The following is a 10,988-nucleotide window of genomic DNA, read 5'->3' as shown; positions in this document are numbered from 1 at the left end:
AAAGCTAGCTTGCAATACATTACAAGACCCACTGGGTAAATACAAAGAAAATCTGTAAAATGCTATTTGGTTTATTTTATAGCAATCAGTTCTGGTAACATATGAGCTGTGGTGGTGCAGTGATTAGAATGCAGTACTACAGGTTACTTCTGCTGACTGCCAGCAATTCAAGTCTCACTGGCTCAAGGTGGACTCAGTCTTCATCCTTCCCAGGTCGGTAAAATGAGGACCGAGATTGTTGGGGACAATATGTGGACTCTGTAAACTGCTTAGAGAGGGCTGTAAAGCACCGTGAAGTGGTATATAAGTGTAAGTGCTATTGCTATTACTATCAATAGATGGGCTACCTAATGGTTATCATCTTGTACCAATCAATTAATGCATTGCTTTAATGTTAATAGTGATAGACCTTTGCCCAGGGGTGGAATATGTTCTTTGCATTCCATCAGCTGCAGGTCTTGCAGTGAACCCATTAGTTGCCAGCTGTTCCCGATACCACTGTCTTCCATCCCTGCAGAAGTAAAATAAAACTGATTGTGGAGGCATTCACTGGTGGCAGAATAGTTTCTTATCAAACAGATTAAACTCAGCCAAAATTTCCTATCAGTCTACACCCCTCAAGTAGCGCATACAGGTGACAACATGTGTGCAACATCCAACCACCTTTTATTGCTGGTTACTAGTAGTATTAGCCCAGGAAATCAGTGTCATGTAGGCTGTTTTCAATTCTATCGCAATGTTATACCAACACAATTTTGCCTCTCTAAAGGCACTCCATCCCCCTCTCTTAATATGTTCAAATAAACAAGGGAGGAGTTTGTCTGCAAGATTTGTACTCATTTCATTCTTACTCCGGAAACTCCTTCAGGTTTCAGACACATACTGTACACACACAAACAGCTTCTTGGGAGATAATATCAGCTTTAGCAATGTAGCAACAGAACTAGCAATGTAGCCAGAACTGTCAAACAAAGCAAAGGTTTGCTTGCAAATTTGTTTTCAAAGAGGAACGTACAGCGTTCCTCCAGGACATGAAGACTCATCCAAAATCTGTCCAAGGTTCAAGAACCAGGACAATGTTAAAGCCAGGGCAAAGTTGTCAGCCAGCCCAAAGGGTCTAAGGTCCAAGAGTGGAATTCATACACAGGAATCACGCACAAGCTAAATGCTGTTTTCAACGAAGAGAACAGAAGTAAAGAAAGTCTGTGATATAGGCTGTAGCCAGCTGTCACTAATCAGAATGTTTACTCGGTTGTTTGGCAGGTATCCTAATAGACTCCCTCTGTTCTACTCTCTTCTCTACTTGTTTGGTGCGAAAAGACAGGAAGGCTTTATGTCATCCTGACAGGTCCTTCTGTTCAGGTGATGGATCGACCTCATGTGATGCTTGGCTTCGTCTTTCCTGCTGTTGACTATCCACAAGCTCAGCTGGACCAATTTCTTCAGCTTCTTAGAATCTGAGTCAACAGTCTGGGCCATTGATAGACTCATCTCTCTTTTATCTGATCATTTCCTTGGCAGTGAATCTTCCTTCTGTCCCACAAGGCCATTCCCTTTTCCCTATAACAAGTAGTTACTCATGTCTCCTTTCACTATTCCCCCTTCCTAAGGAGTGTACTTTCCATATCTAAGGAAACCACTTGATGAAAATAAATGTTCATTTTCTACATTAATCATTTTTAAGTGCCACTTAGTCCTACTCATAGGGAGAGGACAGCTATTTCTTGAAGTGATCATTGGTGATCATTCAATATAAAAGACATAAGGACCCATCCTTTTCTCTCAATCACAGAAATAAGTAAATGCAGATTTTAAGGCAGGGACCATCCATCCAACACTCATTAATCTATGTTTCTACTTCTGAATGTGATCACCAGATCTCCTCAATGTTGAGTTACATAGATAAAGAGAGGACTCAAGAACACTCAAGGCTGCGAACAAGAAACTTGCACAGAAAGGAAGCAATAATTAAGGTACATAATGGCATTCAAGCAAGAGAAAGTGCTTTGCTTGTCCTTTTTCTATAGCCCTCTTTCTATTGAAAAAGCTTCACTTGAAAGTGGAGTACTCTAAAATGACAATTGGTGCAGAGATATATGAAGTAGGGAAGTTGAGTCATTTATAAGAATTTTTCAGTTGTACAAATATCTATTTATGATGGGAAGCTGCTCTTTCTTATGTTGGTGAGATGTTGTGCAAGGAATTGTAACCTCATTCAGAGACAAGTAGTTACAGTTGTTCACACGGGGATCCTGACTGTGTACATTATTTTACTTCTGTATGTTTTCTAAACACCTTGTAGATTTCTATCTTGCCGTAGGGAGATGAGATTTAAAGATTCTCATCTCGCCCCATATATTCATGTACTTTTTGGGAAAAGAAGCCTGGTCATTTTTTTTCCCATATAAATAAATGCATTTTGTTTTGTTTTAAGTTATTAGTTGCATGCAAAATACAAACATTTTTGATATTATTAGGTCATTCTTCACATCAGGCTTCTCCTCTGCCCATGTAGAACAGTACGGAGATGGCTTTGAGCCCAGAAAAACAGGAAGATGTGAAAAAAAAAACCTAAAGATTGATCTGTTTTGACTCTCTTTGGTATAAGGGAAAGAGAAACAGCACTGGGCTTTCGAGACTCTGTTATTGCAGCCTATATCAGTGTATTAGAATTAAAGTATTTCCAAGTACTGATTGGGCTAAGAAGTTTAGAGAAGTTGGACCTAGCTAGCAGTTGAATGAGAGGCCACCAGGAAATATCAGGGTTATAGATATAATTGGAAAATGGAAAAAAAAACAACATCCTGGAAGTAAACAAGACAGATCATTTCTGTACTGAAGCCAGGAAAACCGCATGGACATCCAATAGCATCTACAGGGCAGGTTTAAAAAGAGATGGTGGTCATGACTGTATGACCAAAGAATGCCCGTATTATAAGTAGGTTGAGTCACATGGATCTTCAAAGGAATAGGGCTTCAACTGTTTAATTCAGGGGTCTCCAACTTTGGCCACTTTAAGACTTGTGGACTTCAACTCCCAAAATTGAATTGAACTCTGGGAGTTGAAGTCCACAAGTCTTAAAGTGGCCAAGGTTGAAGATCTCTGGTTTAGTTGACTCCCCCTGTAGATCCTCCACTACCCCCTCTGTGGACTTTTCCACACAGTCATTAGGAGTTGAATTCAGTTTGGAGATGAGATTTCACTTGACTTGATATTAATAGGGAGATACGGACTTGTACGACTTAAAAGTTAGGTGTCAGGAACCAGGCCCACACTGTAAGTTGATCAAGTTAGTTCTCTATTGTTGCAGTGCCTATTTACAGGAATCTCACCAGACTGACCGGGAAGGATCAGAGAAGGCTTCAGCAACTCCGAAGGTCTGTACCATTTTCTTCTGGCCAAGGACTCTAAGCTTAACCTCCTCTTAATACCTCTTCCCACTTTAGCTTGAGAGTCCACATTAGGTGACCAAAATAATTGTTGGTTGTTCACCAATACAGTATTGTTCTTTTGAATACATTCTTCATGTGGATCCATTTTAGAAAACAAATAGCAAGCGGCCAAGTTTAATCCAATGGCATCATTTACATAAAAGGCTATCATGTTTTGGAATAGATGCTAGTTCAACACTCTCAAATTTCTAAAGTGATCTAATTAATATTCATTAACGTGCATCTATTAATCACCTTCAAACTGCTGCCAGCACCATCTGAAATTTGCCCATTGACAAAAAGCTGAAGAAGTATGAATACCTGTTATGAATCTCCACACATTCAAAGTACACTTTTTTTAAAACAAAAACCCAAGGTGACAGGTTTCCAGAACTAATTTGTTTTTATGTGTAGTAGACAGGCTTTAATTCCAAATGTATAAAGCTTTTAATCTGCCACCTTCCAGACACTGGTAGGATTTACCAAATAGCGTTTTACTTCGAACGTGTCTATTATCTGCCTAAATTTCTGTTTGTTTCTGTAGGGGAACCGAGAACTGTAAATCAGCTGATGGAAACTTACTTGATAGCATTGTAGGAGATCATTTTGAATCAAAAGGATGGTATCGTGTTTTGCTTTTTTCGAAGATGTCTCTTTAAAGTATCTTGACTCCGTGAAAGAACAACTGCAAACACAGAGAGTAATGTGTGTCTTCTTCCTTTGACAAATATTGCTGTGTTTTTTACATCACTTCTAAGTAGTAAATTTTATGCATGAAAGTATACAGACTTGCAACAGAAGATGTAACTTCCCCTCCTGTAGTCTTTAGGGAAGTGTCTACATGCTCTTCTCATCAAACATTTAGAGTTGCGGCAGGTATAGGTATATATATATTTGTGTGTGGTTAAAAATGTTTCCGCAGATGAGGTGGTTGAATTAGAGAAGCCAACTGAATTACAGAAATAAGTAAAGTACTTCTTCATGTAATTTAGAGATGAATAACCAGTGAAGAGGGACGTGGTGGCGCAGTGGCTAAGATGCTGAGCTTGTCGATCGAAAGGTTGGCAGTTCAGGGGTTTGAATCCCTAGTGCCGCATAATGGGGTGAGCTCCTGTTACTTGTCCCAGCTTCTGCCAACCTAGCAGATCAAAAGCACATAAAAATGCAAGTAGAAAAATAAGGGCCACCTTTGGTGGGTAGGTAACAGCGTTCCATGTGCCTTTAAGCATTTAGTCATGCCGGCCACATGACCATGGAGATGTTTTCGGACAGCACTGGCTCTTCGGCTTTGAAACAGAGATGAGTAACCCCCTAGAGTCGGGAAAGACTAGCGCATATGTGTGAGGGGAACCTTTACCTTTACCTAACCAGTGAACTGATTTTTGTGGCCTCTGAAAAGTCACAAAAAGCTAAATTTTTATTTCCTGCCATTCAGGGGTGGGAAAAAAACAGTCAACATTTTACAGGTAGTCCTCGACTTACAAAAGTTCACTTAGTGACCGTTTGAAGTTGCAACAGCACTAAAAAAAGTGACATGACCATTTTCCCCACTTACAACCATTTGCAGCATCCCCATGGTCATGTGACCAAAATTCGGACGCCTGGTAACTGGCATATATTTATGGCAGTTGTAGTGTTCCAGGATCATGTGATCACCTTTTATGACCTTTTGACAAGCGAAGTCAATGGGGAAGCCAGATTCACTTGATAACTCTGTTACTAGCTTAACAACTGCAGTGATTCACTTAACAACTGTGACAGAAAGGTCGTAACATGGGGTAAAACTCACTTAATACTTGTCTTGCTTTGCAACAGAAAGATTGGATTCAATTGGGGTCATAAGTCGAGGACTATCTATATAGTGGGAGTCTCTCTTTTTCTCCCTAAATTGGTGTCTGATCTGTCTTTCCTTTCCGAGTGCATTTTCATATCTGGTTTTAGGTTGATGGTGTTGGAACATGTAAAAAAAGTCAGAAGGCAGGTGAATGGTGTTTGGAGAAGAGCTGGACTTGGCGTCCTCTGGAAGTGGCTGCATTGCTTTGGATTGAGACTGATTGGTAGCTTTGAAGATAGTAACTTGAGAGGACATAACCCAAGAGAACATAACCTGTGAGAACTTACTTGGGAGCTTACTGGTGTTGTTCTATGCTCAGTTTTCAGCACTGCCACCCAACTGATTTGGAACGTGATTTAAATTGCCATCTGAGCTACTCTCTTCAGCAAAGCGATTATTGCAGCATGACATTAACATCCTATGGCAGGTGCCAATATTGGCAAAATGTCTGGCACAAGAATTGGAGCAGGGGAAGATGGAATGGCAGAAGATGGAGGCCAGCTTTTGGGCTGCAGTTGTAGTGCTGGGGCTGACTTAGAGATATTGGGAAAGACAGTACTGCAGGTTGCTGGTATTAGGCCTCTATAAAGGGAAAGGAAACAACTGAAAGGAAACAACTGCTACTACCATTCTTGAGAATATGATGAACTATCAGGCTTGTGAGGTAATCCAGATAACAAGCATACCCAGGAGTATTATCTCTCTCTTTATTGTAAGGTTACATTAACATACTGTAATATTGCAAGTCTGAAAATACATCTTTCCCTCTTTGCCTTTACAAAACTAGGGAGGGTTTCTTTTATGAGATGTTTTCCATAACCCCATTACTTCTGTAGCTCAGCTGCCTCTTAACAGACTGTTGTCTAGTCTACAGTTTTTCCTCCTGTCTCACTACATACAGAATAACAGAGTTCCAGATGGAGCTTGGGCCATTTCCTTAGACTCTGGCTCATGACTCGGCTGAGGACCTGGTGGCCGCCTGGGATAGTGTGGCTGCCGGGGCCTTGGACCGTGTCGTGCCTTTGCGGCCTCTGACCCGGCACTGAACTCACCTAGCTCCTTGGTTCTCCGAGGAGTTTAGGGAGATGAAGCGCCGGAAAAGACGCCTGGAGAGTAGTTGGAGGACCAGCCGCTCCGAATCCGACCGAACACTGGTGAGGTCTCATATTAAGACCTACCTAGTGGCGATAAAAGCGGCGAAATCTAGCTATTTTGCTGCTCTTATCGTGTCATCAGATAATCGCCCGGCCGCCCTGTTTAGGGTGACCCGCTCCCTCCTCCATCTGGAAGCGCGGGATGACCCCTTGCAGGGCCGAGCTGAGGACTTTGTGCAGTATCTGTATGACAAAATCGCTCAGATTCGGGAAGGGCTGGCCTCTGACTGGGTATGTCCGGACGGGATGACTGAGGCAGGTCTTGAGAGTGTTATCTGGGGGGAGTTCGATCCTGTGGCTCCCGAGGAGGAGGGACAGGGTCCTGGGACGGCTGAACGCGACCACATGTTTATTGGACCCGTGTCCCTCCTGGTTGGTACTGGCTTCCCGGGAGGTGACACGAGGCTGGCTCCAGAAGATTGTTAACGCTTCTTTGAGTGAGGGGGTCCTGCCGGCCACTTTGAAAGAAGCGGTTGTGAGGCCCCTCCTCAAGAAGCCCTCTCTGGATCCGGCTGTTTTGGCTAACTATCGTCCAGTCTCCAACCTTCGCTTCGTTGCGAAGGTTGTTGAGAGTGTGGTAGCGCAACAGCTTCCCCGGTACCTGGATGAAACTGTCTATCTAGACCCTCTCCAGTCCGGCTTCCGGCCTGGGCACAGCACGGAAACGGCATTGGTCGCGTTGGTGGATGATCTCTGGAGGGCTCGGGATAGGGGTTGCTCCTCTATCCTGGTCCTGTTAGACCTCTCAGCGGCTTTTGATACCATCGACCATGGTATCATGTTGCACCGGTTGGCGGGGTTGGGGGTGGGGGGCACCGTTCTGCGGTGGTTCTCCTCCTACCTCTCTGACCGGTCGCAATCTGTGTTGACGGGGGGGCAGCGGTCGACCCCGAGGCACCTTGCTTGTGGGGTGCCACAAGGGTCGGTCCTCTCGCCCCTTCTGTTCAACATTTATGTAAAGCCGCTGGGTGAGATCATCCGTGGCTTCGGGGTGGAGTTCCATCAGTACGCTGATGACACCCAGCTGTACATCTCCACCCCAGGCCACCCCAACAATGCCCTTGAAGTGATGTCCCAGTGCCTGGAGGCCGTGCGGGCCTGGATGGGGAGAAACAGGCTCCGACTCAACCCCTCCAAGACCGAGTGGCTGTGGCTTCCAGCGTCCCGATATAGCCAGCTGACGCAATCGCTGGCTATTGGGGGCAAATCACTCGCCCCCACGGAGAGGGCTCGCAACTTGGGCGTCCTCCTGGACGCACGGCTGTCTCTAGAAGATCATTTGACGGCCGTGGCCAGGGGGGCTTTTTATCAGGTTCGCCTGATACGCCAGTTGCGCCCCTTTCTAGATCGGGACTCTCTACGCACAGTCACTCAGGCATTAGTCACTTCCTGCCTGGACTACTGCAATGCTCTCTACATGGGGCTCCCCCTGGGGTGCACCCGGAGGCTCCAGCTGGTCCAGAACGCGGCCACGTGGGGGATTATGGGGGCAACAAGGCGCTCCCATGTGACACCTCTCCTGCGCGAGCTGCACTGGCTCCCGGTGGTCTTCCGGGTGCGCTTCAAGGTGTTGGTGACCACCTTTAAAGCGCTCCATGGCTTAGGGCCGGGGTACTTACGAGACCGCCTTCTGCCACCAATAGCCTCCCACCGGCCAGTACGCTCGCACAGAGTGGGCCTCCTCAGGGTGCCGTCCGCCAGACAATGTCGGCTGGCGACCCCCAGGGGGAGAGCCTTCTCTGTGATGGCGCCCACCCTCTGGAATAACCTTCCCCCAGAGTTATGTATAATAACAGACCTCCGGATTTTTCGTCGGGCCCTGAAAACCTATTTATTTCAACTAGCTGGGCTGGCTTGAGCTAAATTTTAAATTGATTTTAAATTGGGTTGTTTTAATTTACGGCCAGAATTTTTAATTATTTTAATACTGTTTTTTAAATTTTGTATGCTCTGTTTTTACTTAGGCTGTGCACCGCCCTGAGTCCTATTTGGAGAAGGGCAGTATAGAAATTTAATTAATAAATAAATAATAAATAAATAAATAAAGAGTTGGAAGGGATCTTGGAGGTCTTCTAGTCTGACCCCGCCCCCCCCCAGGTTGGAAACCCTATACCATTTCAGACAAACTGTTGTCCAATCTCTTCTTGAAAATCTCCATGTTGGAGCACCCACAACTTTTGCAGCTAAGTTGTTCCACTGATTAATTGTTCTAACTGTCAGGAAATTTCTTCTTAGTTCTAGGTTGGTTCTCTCCTTGATTAGTTTCCACCCATTGTTTCTTGTCCTGCCTTCAGGACATTATGTGTCCCAGTCACAGAGTTGGACAAGGATAGCCAAAGGTGAGGCTAACTGTCCAGCTGTTGATCACTCAAATGGATAGGATGAGGGGAATTAGTGATTGGCATTAATGGAAATGTTCTTCAATGCTGAGGTTTCCTTACTGTTGGTCTGGGGAGATGTATAAAATAAGGGGGATGAGTAGGTGTGGTTGGAGTTACTGGTGTGAATGACTTGCCAAATCACTGGCACCATGTTTGGGAGGTTACTACAATCATGAGTTTGCAATTTATGGAATGAGTATTGAGATGTTTGGAAGCCTGGAGACCATGAATGATGGAACTGACAGGTACAGTATAATGAGCGAGAGTGGCACAGTGGTTAGAGTGCAGTACTGCAGGCTACTTCTGCTGACTGCTGTCTGCCTGCAATTTGGCAAATCGAATCTCATCAGGCTCAAGATTGACTCCGCCTTCCATCTTCCAAGGTGGGTAATATGAGGATCCAAATTGTTGGGGGCAATAGGCTTACTCTGTAAACTGCTTAGAGATGGCTGTAAAGCATTGTAAAGTGGTATATAAGTGGTAAGTGCTATTAGTATCACTATAATCATTTGTAATGAGTCAGGATTGAGATGGTAGAAACAACAGTTATGACATTGACTGAGAAGTTGATGATAGACATAATTTTTAGCCTGGTTGCCTCATATCTGGGTTCCAGGGGCCTAAATGCTAATAATCCTGGCCTTAAGATGCTGATCGTGGTCCGAATAAAACAAGAACATCCTCTGTCCACAAGGTGTTCTGATAGCAGCAGTGCTGTGGTTATTGAAAGGGACCTACACCTGGGGAAAAAAGCCACCCAGTTCTGCAATTTGAGATTCCTCCTGGAATTGCAGATACTGATTTCTTCAGAAAACCAAGAACCCAGAATCTTTCTCTGTATGGCAGTTGTAGGACCTCATAACACTAACTCATAGCCTCACCTTTCCTCACTTTGGACTACTCTACTGCACTCTACATGGCTTGGCCTCTGAAGATCACTTGGAAGATTCAGCAAGTCCAGAATGCAGAGTCCATTTATTGGTTGGCATTCATTATCACAAGCACATTACATCTATATTTTATTGTCTGTCTGTCTGTCTGTCTGTCTGTCTGTCTGTCTGTCTGTCTATCATCTATTTATCTATCTAGTTCTCCACCCATCTCACCATGATTTTATTTTTAATGTTGTATACTATATTCATTTTAAGTTTACTATGGGTGTTTTATTCTGATTGTACCTTATCTGTTTTAGCTTACAGTAGCTGAATTAGCTTAGCTAATTTAGCTATGTAGCAGTTGCTTATTACAATGTTGTTGAGGGTTTTGGTTGATTATTAACAGGTATATCTTTGATAAACCAATGGAAATAGAATAGTAATATATATACCCTGCCTCCAGGTACCCTCTAAATTCCTAACCGCACATACATTTTAAAAACACTTAAAGGAAGCGCCATGTCAAAGGTTAGAGATAAACTTTCAAAAACATACAATTTCTGATGTGCTTTTTCAAAGATCTAAATTGGAACCCAGTTGAACTGGCAGCACGTTGGTTTGATTTTGAGGCTCCATTTATCGTCATGATTTAATCTGTTCTAATACTATCTTTCTTGGACTTACAGTCCTTTCATCGTGCCACTTGTTTTCACTGGGTTTTTTTGTAAATTATTATTCTGACTTCCTTCGGTGACATTAATGGTGCCATGGCAACAGAGAACATTCCTGATGGAAGCCATCAATTTCCTGAAATGATGCATTTTGGGTAAATTGAATGATGAAAAACCACAAGAATGGCTTCCCTAGTTGTCATTCATAAAATGAAGGCACCCCCACCTCCCAGCAGTATGGGTGAATGGAAGTTGGATGTTCATTCAATTTTTCATTTCTTCCTAATAAATGCACCTTGACCAAATTAATTCGGAAGTAGGCTAAATAATTAATTAACTCAGAAATGTTGCCACCAGCAGAATAATAGAGAAAGTTATAAGCAGACAATAACCTCATGCGTGCTCAAAGCATGGGTAAAGTCTCCAGAATTCCTTTAAGCGTTGTTACCAAATTTTATGTTGCAATTATTCATGTAGTAGAAAAGGGACATTATACAAGGAATAACCCCATGATTAATTCAGCTAATCTTTGAACTGAATATTTTATTTAATAAATCCTTGTCCTACTTCTCAGAGGACAGCTCCTGGCTTGCCAAGACTGGCTACATGTCTTTGATATCATATCACTTTTTTTAAAAAAA

At 43.4% G+C, this 10,988-nt stretch overlaps 1 long non-coding RNA gene across 2 annotated transcripts; it reads right to left on the bottom strand.

Annotated features, from left to right (window-relative positions):
* Window positions 1-362: 362 nt before the first annotated feature.
* On the bottom strand, window positions 363-10,445 carry LOC117676853 (uncharacterized). 2 transcript variants are annotated; one of them, XR_009621843.2, is made up of 3 exons: window positions 10,361-10,445; window positions 4,015-4,117; window positions 363-511 (listed from the first exon to the last, which is right to left on the bottom strand). It is a non-coding gene; the product is annotated as an uncharacterized LOC117676853 (long non-coding RNA). The 2 variants fall into 2 exon arrangements; XR_004594523.3 differs by lacking the exon at window positions 10,361-10,445 and adding an exon at window positions 10,232-10,348.
* Window positions 10,446-10,988: the final 543 nt, after the last annotated feature.

This window comes from Pantherophis guttatus, chromosome 1 (assembly GCF_059756535.1).
Source record: "Pantherophis guttatus breed Tessera chromosome 1, ASM5975653v1, whole genome shotgun sequence".
Lineage (NCBI taxonomy): Eukaryota > Metazoa > Chordata > Lepidosauria > Squamata > Colubridae > Pantherophis > Pantherophis guttatus.
Note: the sequence above shows the minus strand (reverse complement) of the source record. Positions and strands in the feature narration are given on the sequence as shown.